Here is an 11,781-nt window from a genome sequence, read left to right on the forward strand (position 1 = left end):
TGGCAAATCGGCAATAACTTCAGCATCAGTGATATCATTAGTAAGCCAGGTTTCAGTTAACAGGAGCATACTGCTGTTAGATGATGTGACTAAACTAGACACGCGTTCTCGTTTCGGCATAAAACTGCGAATATTAGTGAAGGTTACAGAGAACGAATGATGATTATTTGATAAAGTGCGGGGACGGGTAATGATTGCTTTTGGGGGAGATGACCGCTATGGCATCTCTTGAACGGTCTGCGATGGGATATCGTGCATATAACGCTTAGCACCAATGTGCAATGTCTTGTAGCGGAGTGAAAATTTAACTTTTTTTGATTTGGCGAAAGCTACGAGGTGGCTACGCGCGGTTTGGACAGAACGAGAGAAGTCTTCGCCGATGCTATAGGATGTGTTCTTTAGCTTCCGGGCATTTCAAAGAATATTGTCTTTAGTTTTGTAGGACGTGAATTTGGCTATTATTGGGCGACAGCGGTCGTTAGACTGGCGTCCAAGACGATGTGCGCGTTCTATTTCTTTAGGGTTGATTGATATGTTGAGACGCTCCTGGCAGTGACGAATGAATATTTGTTCAGCCTCAGCATATGTTTCGGTCGTATTAGTGTCTTCAAGGCCATTAAATATTAGATTGTTCCGCCGCGATCGATTTTCAGCGTCGTCTAGGCGTGTTTCTAATGCAGAGACTAAGCAGGCTGTCTGGGCGGCATTAGTTCGGACATTATCGAGGTCTGTTTGTAAGGTTTTTAAAGTTTGGTAGTGGTTTTCGAGGTCAGTCATTCTTTCGTTCAGATTGGAGATGGTTTGGTTTGTCGTTAGTAGTTGGTTTTTTAGTTCGCCCACCTCGGCGATGAGTAGGGATTGACTGGCTGAAATTTTTTGCAGCTCGGCAAGAATGGTGTCGGAATCAGGACCGGGGTTAGTTTCAATATCACCAGATAACAACAGAAGGGAGCGGGCAAAATCGGCAACAATAGCACTCAGACACTGTGGGCTTGGCAGCTGCACTAAGAAGTAGTTACTAGATTTCTTTGCGAATGTGCTGTATTGTGCACCAACCTGCATTATCAGGAAGAGCGGATTAGTGGTATTTGCCATGGCACAGCCACCAAGCCCACGAAGTGTCGTTGACGGATGCTGCGGTTTTATAGTTGAAGATGCTGATGTCGACTGTAATGGGGCGATCCAGGAGGCAGCGAGGGTTGGGCACATCCGTGGCGGTGTGTCGACGGCAGCAGTGACGTTGACGTAGCCGGCCTCAAATCCGCCGCACCCAAAATAAATCGCAGGTAGGGATGACGAACCCGACTGCGCAGTCGTCCTGCCAGGCAGAAAAGCAGCGACGATCGTGACAGGCACCTTCATTGTCAGGAAGAGTGGATTAGTGGTCTTTGCCATGGCACAGCCACCAAGCCCAACTGGAAAGACCAAAGCGCGAGTTATGCGGATATTGGTTGGCAGTCTAATGTCTCTGCTCTTTACTAGGCGGTCAAGGCTAGCCATGGCTCTCTTTCCCAGAAGAAGGCGTCTCCCAATTTCATGGCTGCAGTCTCCTTGCGGGGTAATCTTGGAGCCCAAGAAGAGAGAATCTGTCCCAGCTTCCACTTCTTGTCCCTTGATGCTCCAGGACTTGATAGGGCAAGACGCCATGATATTTGTGTTTTAATGTTCAGTTTAAGCCCAAACGTCTAACTCTCTTCTTGTACGCGCATCAGAAGTATCTTGAGTTCCACTTCACTTTCTGTCATTAAAGTGGTATCATCCGCACATCTAAGGCTGTTGATACGTTTTCCAGCAATCTTCACTCCAGCTGAAGACACGTCCAAACCGGCCTTACTCATGCTGCACTCAGCATAAAGGTTAAATAGGCAGTTCGACAGTATGCAGCCTTGTCTTATTCCTTTCTCAATCGGTAACCAATCAGTAAGACCATGCCCAGTTCTGACTGTTGCCTCTTGCCCGTCATACAGGTTCCTGAGAAGACAGATGAGGTCAAGTGGAACTCCAATCTCTTGGAGAGCTTGCCACAATCTGCTGTGATCTACGCAGTCAAACGCTTTCGCATAATCAATAAATCAGAAGTAGATGGGTTTCTGGAACTATCTTGCTTTTTCCATGATCCAGCGAAGGTTGGAAATCTGGTCCCTAGTTCCTCTGCCCTTGCGAAGCCCAGCTTGCACGTCCGGAAGTTCCCGATCCCCATTCTGCTGCAGCCTACCTTGGAGAATTTTAAACATCACCTTGCTAGCACGCGAAATAAGCGCGATCGTGCGGTAGTTCGAACAATCTTTGGCACCGCCTTTCTCTGGAATGGGGATGTAAACTGACCTCCTCCAATCCTGTGGTCACTGCAGGGTTGTCCAAATTTGCTGACATAATGTATAGAGAACGTTAACAGTGTCATGGTTGAGGTTTTGAAGCAAATCAGCTGGAATGCCATCAATTCTGCTAGCTTTGTTCTTAGCAAAGCTGGCTAAGGCCAATTCAACTTCACTCTCCAGGATTCCCGGCTCGAGATCCGTAATCACAACCGTTTTATGTTGGGTTTGCACATCCGGATTCTTCTTGTACAGTTCGTTTGTGTATTCCTGCCACCTCTTCTTTCTCTCTGAGGCTTCAGTGAGGTCCCTGCCTCGTTTGTTCTATATGACGCCCAGCTTAGCACAGAAGCTTCCTTTGGTATCTTTGATTGTCTTATACAGAGCTCTTGTGTTCCTCAATTGGCTGTTGTCCTCAACTGCTTGGCACTGTTTGTTCAGGGAGGCATTCTTATCTCTCCTTGCTATTTTCTGAAAATTCACATTGAGAACCTTCTACCTTTCTTTCCCCCATAACTTTTGCCATCCTCCTTTCGTCAGCTATTTGCAAAGCCTCCTCAGATAATCAGTTGGCTTTCTCGCATTTCTTTTGCTTTGGAACTACCTTAGTAGCAACATCTTGTATTATATCACGAACATCAGTCGGCATTTCTTCAGGCACTTGGTCTTCTAGATCTAATTCTTGAAATCGATTCCTCACTTCCACAGCATATTCTGATGGAATTTCATCCAGATCAAACCTGAAAGGCCTTCTAGTTTTCTGCGTTTTCCTAAATCGCAGCTTAAGTTTGGCAACAAGAAGCTGATGATCGGTGCCACAATCGGCTCCAGGCCTTGTTTTACTGCTTGTATAATAGGGTTTTCTTGGCACGAAAGTATGTACTTTGTTTGATTATCTGATCCTCTCCAGCTGATTTCCCCCTTTTCATAGGTTCTAGTGCTTTCTTGACCTCGTCCTTCGTCACTGGTGGAACGTCTGACTATTTTTCCCTACCGCCAGCCAATCTCATTACGGTCCTGACTACATTGGCTACTGTAGAGATCTGTATAGAACTCCTCTGCTGCTTTGACTATCTTCTCCATATTAGTGATGACGTTGGCCGCCTTGTCCCTTATCGCATACATCTGGTTTTTGCCTATGCCCAATTTCTCCTTTACCGCTTTAAGGCTTCCCCCGTTCTTTACAGCATGCTCAATTTTCTCCATGTTTTACTTCCTTATACCGGCCACCCTGCGCTTATTAATTAGCTTTGATATCTCGGCCAATTCGATTTGGTCTGTTGGATTGGAAGCTTTAATACTGTGGCATTTCTTAATCAAATCTTTCGTCTCCTTAGACAGCTTACCGGTATCCTCTCTAACTATCCTGCCGCCAACTTCTACCGCGCACTCAGTAATGATATCTCTGAAATTATTGTTCCTTGCCTCTAGGGTAATGTCGCCATCCTCATTTAGAGCTGAATTTCTATTCTGTAGCGAGATCCTGAACTCGTCTGCCTTTCCCCTCACCGCTAATTCGTTGATGGGTTTCTTTCTTACTAATCTATTGCGTTCCTTCTTCAGATTTAGGCTAATTCGGGACCTCACCATCCTGTGGTCACTGCATCGCACTTTCGCGATTACCTCTACATCCTGCACAATGGCGGGGGTTGAATACATAATGAAGTCGATTTCATTTTTAGTCTCTCCGTTAGGACTTTTCAATGTCCATTTCCGGTTCTTCCGTTTGCTCAAGAAGGTATTCATGATTCGTAAGTTATTGCGCTCTGCAAACTCAACTAGTAACTCCCCCCTGCTATTCCTAGAACCAATGCCATAGTAACCTACTGCCTTGTCTCCTGCCTGTTTTTTCCCTACCTTGGCATTGAAGTCGCCCATTAGTACAGTATACTGCGTCTTTACTTATCGCATTGCCGATTCTACATCTTCATACAAGCTTTCAACTGCCTGGTCATCATAACTACATGTAGGTGCATAGGCCTGTACAACTTTCAGCTTATACCGCTTATTAAGCCTAATTACGATGCCTGCAACCCTCTCATTAATACTATAGAATTCATCTGTATTACCCGCTATATACTTATTGACAAGGAAACCTACTCCTAGTTGTCGCCGTTCTGATAAACCTCGATAACACAGTACATGCTCATCCTTCAGTACAGTCTATGCCTCATTCGGCCTCCTAACCTCACTAAGCCCTATGACATCCCATTTCATGCCCTCTACTTCCTCTAACAGCACTGCTAAGCTAGCTGCACTAGCTATGGTTCTAACGTTAAATGTTGCCAGGGTCATTTTCCAATGGCGGCCTGTCCAGCGGAGCCAGGCTTTCTTAGCACCCCCTGCTGCGTAAGACTACCTGTCCTAAGTAGACATATTCGCCTACTACTTCCAGTACTTCGCATCCTAATGTAAACTGCTGTTCCTTCCCGAGGCTGTTGAACGTTACCTTAGTCTTCTGCATATTGATTTTCAAGCCTACCTTTCTACTTTTCCTGTCTAGGTCATGAATCATTCTTTGCCTTTCATCCCTCGAGTTGCTTAGCAACGCAATGTCATCAGCAAATCGCAAATTACTGAGGTATTCTCCATCTACCCTTATCATTAAATTCTCCCATTTTAAGTCTCTGAATACTTCCTCTAATCAAGCTGTGAATAGTACTGGGGAGACTGTTTCCTCTTGCCTAACTCCTTTCTTTATGGGAAATTTGTTACTTTCTTTATGCAGAACTATGGTTGCTGTGCAACCTCTATATATATTTTCCAGAACTTTCACGCACGGCTCGTCTACCCCTGATTTCGCAATGCCTGCATCACCGCCGAGGTTTCAACTGAGTCAAATGCTTCTTCGTAATCAATGAATGCTATGCATAAGAGCTGGTTATATTCGGAGCATTTTTCTATCACCTCGTTTATGGCATGGGTAGGATCGATAGTAGAGTACCGTTTCCAAAAACCTGCTTGAAAGTTTGCTTGATTGCAGCCCAAGATTGTCGCGATTCTATTAGCGATTACCTTAGTAAATATCTTATACGTAATAGACAGTAAGCTGATTGGTCAGTAATTTTTAAGGCCCTTAGAGTCCCCTTTCTTATGAATGAGGATAATGTTTGCATTCTTACGTGGTTCCGGTACCGTCAATGACACCAGGCACCGCGTATACAGCGTGGCCAGTTTTTCTAGTATAATATCCTCCCGTCCTTCAGCAAATGTGTAGTTATCTGATCTTATCCAGCAGATTTCCCCGTTTTTATGGTTTCTAATGCTTTCTTGACCTCTTCCTTCGTCACTGGTGGAACGTCTGACTGTTTTTCCCTAAAGCCAACCTCATTGCAGCGGTGGCGTAGCGGTAGAACATCCGCCTCGCATGCAAGAGGACCGGGGTTTAAATCCCGGTGCGGCGCAATTGTCCCCCGGATTTAAAAAAAAAAAATCCGCGTGTCGATAGAATTGCATAAGCAGGTTTGGGGTGCAACCTGAGGCCGGTGAATACCTCCGGCAACGCACTCCCTCACCACAACAGGAGTTGGCCACCCTGGTGCAGTAATTGGCCTCAACCTCTCATGATTATATCCATAATACGCCGGCCCTCAGTCACCAGCGGCTTCGGAACAACTCACCACTGCGGCGGTCAGACCTGCGACGAAGCAGGGGGTGCTACGAATTCCTGGCTCCGCTGGGCAAAGCGCAATTGGAAACCGACCCTGACAACGTTTAACGCTAGAACCCTAGCTAGTGAAGCTAGTTTAGCAGTGCTGTTAGAGGAACTAGAGGGTATGAAATGGGATGTCATAGGGCTTAGTGAGGTTAGAAGGCCGAATGAGGCATATACTGTACTGAAGGATGGGCATGTACCGTGTTATCGAGGATTACCGGAGAGGTGAGAACTAGGAGTACGTTTCCTTGTCAATAAGTATATAACGGGAAATATAGATGAATTTTATAGTATTAATGAGAGGGTGGCAGGCATCGTAATTAGGCTTAATAAGCGGTATAAACTAAAGGTTGTACAGGCCTATGCACCTACCTGTAGTTATGATGACAGGTCAGTTGAAAGCTTCTACGAAGATATAGAATCGGCAATGCGAAAAGTAAAGACGCAGTATACTGTTCTAATGGGCGACTTCAATGCCAAGGTAGGGAAAAAACAGGCAGGAGACCAGGCAGTAAGTGCACTATGACATTGGTTCTAGGAATAGCAGGGGGGAGTTACTAGTTGAGTTTGCAGAGCGCAATAACTTACGAATCATGAATACCTTCTTCAGCAAACGGAAGAACCGGAAATGGACATGGAAAAGTCCGAATTGGGAGAACTAAAAATGAAATTGACTTCTTACTGTGTTCAACCCCCACCATTAATCAAAATGTAGAGGTAATCGGGAAAGTGCGATGCAGTGACCACAGGATGGTGACGTCACTAATTAGCCTGAATCTGGAGAAAGAACGCATCAGATTAGTAAGAAAGAAACCCCTTAACAAATTAGCGGTGAGGGGGAGGGCAGAAGAGCTCAGGATCTCGCTACAGAATAGAAATTCAGCTCTAACCGAGGATCGCGACATTACCCTAGAAGCAATCAATAATAATTTCACACATATCTTTACTGAGTGCGCTGTAGAAGTTGGCGGTAGGATAGTTAAAGAGGATGCCGGTAAGCTTTCTAAGGAGACGAAAGATTTGATTAAGAAACGCCAGAGTATGAAAGCTTCCAATCCAACAGACCAGATAGAACTGGCCGAGATATCAAAGCTAATCAATAAGCACAAGGTGGCCGATATAAGGAAGTATAACATGGATAAAATTGAGGATACTCTAAAGAACGGCGGAAACCTTAAAGGGATAAATAAGAAATTGGGCGTAGGCAGAAACCAGATGTATGCGATATGGGACAAGGCGGGCAATGTCATCATGAATATGGACAAGATAGTCAAAGTAGCCGAGGTGTTCTATACAGATTTCTACAGTAGCCAAAGTAGTCAGGACCGTGTTGAGATTGGCGATAAGGAAAAACTGTCAGACGTTCCACCAGTGACGAAAGACGAGGTCAAGAAAGCGTTAGAAACTATGAAATGGGAGAAAACAGCTGGAGAGGATTAGATAATTATAGAGTTATTGAAGGACGGGGGGGGGGGGGGGGATAGTGCTAGAAAGACTAGCCACCCAGTATACGCAGTGCCTGGTGCCATCGACGGTACCGGAACAATGGAAGAATGCAAACATTATCCTCATTCATTAGAAAGGGGACGCTGAGGACATTGAAAAATACAGATCAATCAGCTTACTGTGTGTTACGTAAAAGGTATTTACTAAGGTAATCGCTAATAGAATCCGGACAACCTTAGACTGCAATCAAGCAAAGGATCTAGCAGGTTTTCGGAAACGGTACTCTACTATCGATCATATTCATACCATCCACGAGGTGATAGAAAAATGCTCGCAATATAACCAGCCCTTATACACAGCACTCATTCGTTACGAAAAAGCATTTGACTCAGTAGAAACCTCGTTGGTGATGCAGGCTTTGCGAAATCAGGGGTAGACGAGCCGTACGCGAAAGTGCTGGAAAATAAATATAGTGGCTGCACAGCAACCATAGTTCTGCATAAAGAAAGTAACCGAATTCCCATAAAGAAAAGTGTTAGGCAAGGAGACACGATCTCCCCAGTGCTATTCACAGCTTGTTCAGAGGAAGTATTAAGAGACTTGGAATGGCAGCGGTTATGGATAAGGGTAGGTGGAGAATACCTCAGTAATCTGCGGTGTTCTGATGACATTGCCTTGCTAAGTAACTCGGGGGATGAACTGCAAATAATGATTGATGACCTAGACAGGAAAAATAGAAAGGTAGGCTTGAAAAGCAATATGCAGAAGACTAAGGTAATGTTCAACATCCTCGAGAAGAAAAGTTTACGTTAGGTTCGAAGCGCTGGAAATAGTGGGCAAAAATGTCTACTTAGGACAGGTAGTAACCGCAGATCCGGACCATGAAAAGGAAATAACAAGAAGAATAAGATTGGAATGGAGCGCATTTGGAAAGCACTCGCAGATTATGACTAGCAGCTTACCGGTATTGCTCAAGAGGACAGTACACAACAGTTGCATCCTACCTGTAATCACCTAGGGGCTGAAACATGGAGGCTAACCAAGAGGGTTCTACTTAGGTTGAGGACAATGCAGAGGGCTATTGAACGAAAAATGGTAGGGGTAACATTAAGAGATAGCAAGCGAGCAGATTGGGTCAGAGAAATAACTCAAGTTACTGACATTCTAGTGGAAATCAAGAAGAAGAAATGGGCATGGGCGGGACACGTAATGCGAAGAGAGGATAACCGATGGTCACTTAGGGTAACAAACATGATTCCCGCGTAGCAGGGAGCGGCAAAGTTAAATGGCCGGATTAGGTTAAGAAGTTCGGAGGGGTCAAGTGGATGCAGCTAGCACAGAACTGGGTTAATTGGAGAAATATCGGAGAGGCCTTAGCCCAGCAGTGGGTATAGTCAGGCTGATGATGACGATGATGAATCTCATTACGGTCCTGACTGTTTTGGCTACTTTAGAGATCTGTATCGAACTCCTCAGCTACTTTGATTATCATCTCGATATTCGTGATGACGTTGCTCGCCTTGTCCCTTATCGCACACATCTGAGTTTTGCCTGTGCCGAATTTCTTCTTTACCGCTTTAAGGCTTCCCCCGTTCTTTACAGCATGCTCAATTTAATCCATGTTATACTTGCTTATATCGGCCACCTTGCGCTTATTGATTAGCTTTCATATCTCGGCGAGTTCTATCTGGTCTGTTGGATTGGAAGCTTTCATGCTCTGGCGTTTCTTAATCAAATCTTTCGTCTCCATATACACCTTACCGGTATCCTCTGTAACTATCCTACCGCCTACATCTCCAGCGCACTCAGTAATGATATCTCTGAAAATATTTTTCATTGCTTATAGGGTAATGTCTTCGTCCTCGGTTAGAGCTGAATATCTATTCTGTATCCAGATCCTGAACTCTCCGGCCCTTCTCACCGTAATTCGTTGCTGGGTTTTTTTATTACTAATCTGTTGCGTTCCTTCTTCAGATATAGGCTAATTCGGGACCTCACCATCCTGTGGTCACTGCATCGCACTTTCCCGATTACCTCTACATCTTGCATAATGGCGGGGGTTGAACACAGTATGAAGTCAATTTCATTTTTAGTCTCCCCATTAGGATTTTTCGATGTCCATTTCCGGTTCTTCCGTTTGCTGAAGAAAATATTCATGATTCCTAAGTTATTGCGTTCTGCAAACTCAACAAATAACTCCCCCATGCTATTCCTAGAACCAATGCCATAGTCGCCTACTGCCTGGTCTCCTGCCTGCTTTTTCCTTACCTTCGCATTTAGGTCCCCCATTAGCACAGTACACTGCATCTTTACATTTCGCATTGCTGATTATATATCTTTGTAGAAGCTTGCAACTGCCGGGTCATCATAACTACATATAGGTGCATAGGCCTGTACAACCTTCAGTTTATACCGCTTATTAAGCCTAATTACGATGCATGCCACCCTCTCATTAATACAATAGAATTCATCTGTATTGCGCGCTATACACTTATTGACAAGGAAACCTACTCCTAGTTTTCGCCTCTCCGGTAAGCCTCGATAACACAGTGCATGCTCATCCTTCAGTACAGTATATTCCTCCTTCGGCCTCCAAGCCTCTATAAGCCCTAAGACAACCCATTTCATGCCCTCTAGTTCCTATAATAGCACTGCTGAACTAGCTTCACTAGAGAAAGTTCTAGCGTTAAACGTTGCCAGGGTCAGTTTCCAATGGCGGCCTTCCAGCGGAGCCAGGAATTCTTAGCACCCTCTGCTGCGTCACAGGTCTTTCCCCCGCCGTGGTCAGTTGTTCCGCAGCCGCTGGTGACTGAGAGCCGGGGTTTTTAAACAACTAATCATGAGAGGTTGCGGCCAATTACTGCACCAGGGTGGCCAACTCCTGTTCTGAAGAGGGAGTGCGTTGCCGGAGGTGTTCGCCGGCATCAGCTCGCACCCCAAGCCTGTTTTTACAATTCCATCGACACGCAGATTTTTTTTTAATCCGGTGGAAATTTGCGCGGCACCGGAACTTGAACCCCGGTCCTCTTGCTTGCGAGACGGATGTTCTACCGTTACGACACCGCTGACTTTTTTCATAGGGCCAACTAAAGCTGTGTATCTAGCACCGTATTCTAGCAGCAGCTTGGTCTCTCCAGGTGTTAAAGGCGCTGCGAATAAAGGTAAGCAGATGAATTTTAAACTATTAAATAGTCAAACTTATTACGAGGTAACCTTGCAAGGTATAACTAGACCAATAATGTTATTGCAAATCTGTATCACAATTCTCATTCCGAAACAAATATTTGAAACCAAATAGCCGCCCTCCTTCAGCGCTTCAGTGCATATTTTGACGTGTCCCAGCCTTCCTTGGACCGCGCCTTGATCGTTTCTCATGCAATCGACACTGGTCCTCATGTTCCCCTGCGGCAGCGACCATATCGCGTGTCGCCCACTGAGCACCGCGTCATTCGTGACAATGTCGCCGATATGCTTCAACGGGGCATCATACGACCATCTCATAGCCCTTGAGCGTCCCCCGTAGTGTTGGTGCCGAAGAAAGATGGCACGATCCGCTTCTTAGTGGACTACAGGCGTCTGAATAAGATAACCCGCAAAGATGTTTACCCACTACCACGAATTGACGACGCGCTAGATTGTTTGCAAGGAGCGGAGTTTCTTTCGTCGCTAGATGTGCGCTCTGGCTATTGGCAAGTACCTATGGCTTCCGCTGACCACCCGAAAACAGCCTTCATCACTCCCGATGGCTTGTATGAATTCAATGTGATGCCATTCGGACTGTGCAACGCCTCCGCCACCTTCGGGATAATGATGGATAACATTCTCAGTGGGCTCAAATGGGAAACATGTCTTTGTTATCTAGATGACATTGTCGTTTTCTCGAAAGATTTCCCTTCCCACCTTCTGCGCCTTTAGCGTGTCCTTACGTGCCTTACTGAAGCCGGCCTACAGCTCAACTTGAAGAAATGTCACTTTGCCGCTACCAAGCTCGCAATACTTGGTCATGTCATATCCAAGGATGGCGTTCTACCAGATCCTACCAAACTTCGTGCGTAGCAGACTTCCCCAAGCCCACAACCTTGAAAGAACTTCGCAGTTTTGTCGGCCTATGTTCGTATTTCCGCCGGTTTATCCGCAACTTCGCCAGTATCATCGCCCCTTTAACGCAACTTCTCGCCGGAGGCCCGAACCTCTCCTCTTGGTCACCAGCCTGTGATGTTGTGTTCAGTACACTACACCGTCTACTGGTCTCTCCCCCTATACTCCGCCATTTTGACCCTGCCTGCTCGACCGAAATACACACTGATGCAAGCGGCGTAGGTCTGGGCGCTGTTCTTGCTCAACGGAAACCTGGACATTCCGAGT

General features: G+C 45.7%; 1 pseudogene; it reads right to left on the minus strand.

Moving 5' to 3' along the window:
• Positions 1 to 216: 216 nt before the first annotated feature.
• Positions 217 to 1,062, minus strand: LOC146170936 (uncharacterized; annotated as a pseudogene).
• Positions 1,063 to 11,781: the final 10,719 nt, after the last annotated feature.

This window comes from Amblyomma maculatum, unplaced genomic scaffold (genome assembly GCF_055883805.1).
Source record: "Amblyomma maculatum isolate TAMU_Amacu unplaced genomic scaffold, ASM5588380v1 scaffold_27, whole genome shotgun sequence".
NCBI classification, from domain to species: domain Eukaryota; kingdom Metazoa; phylum Arthropoda; class Arachnida; order Ixodida; family Ixodidae; genus Amblyomma; species Amblyomma maculatum.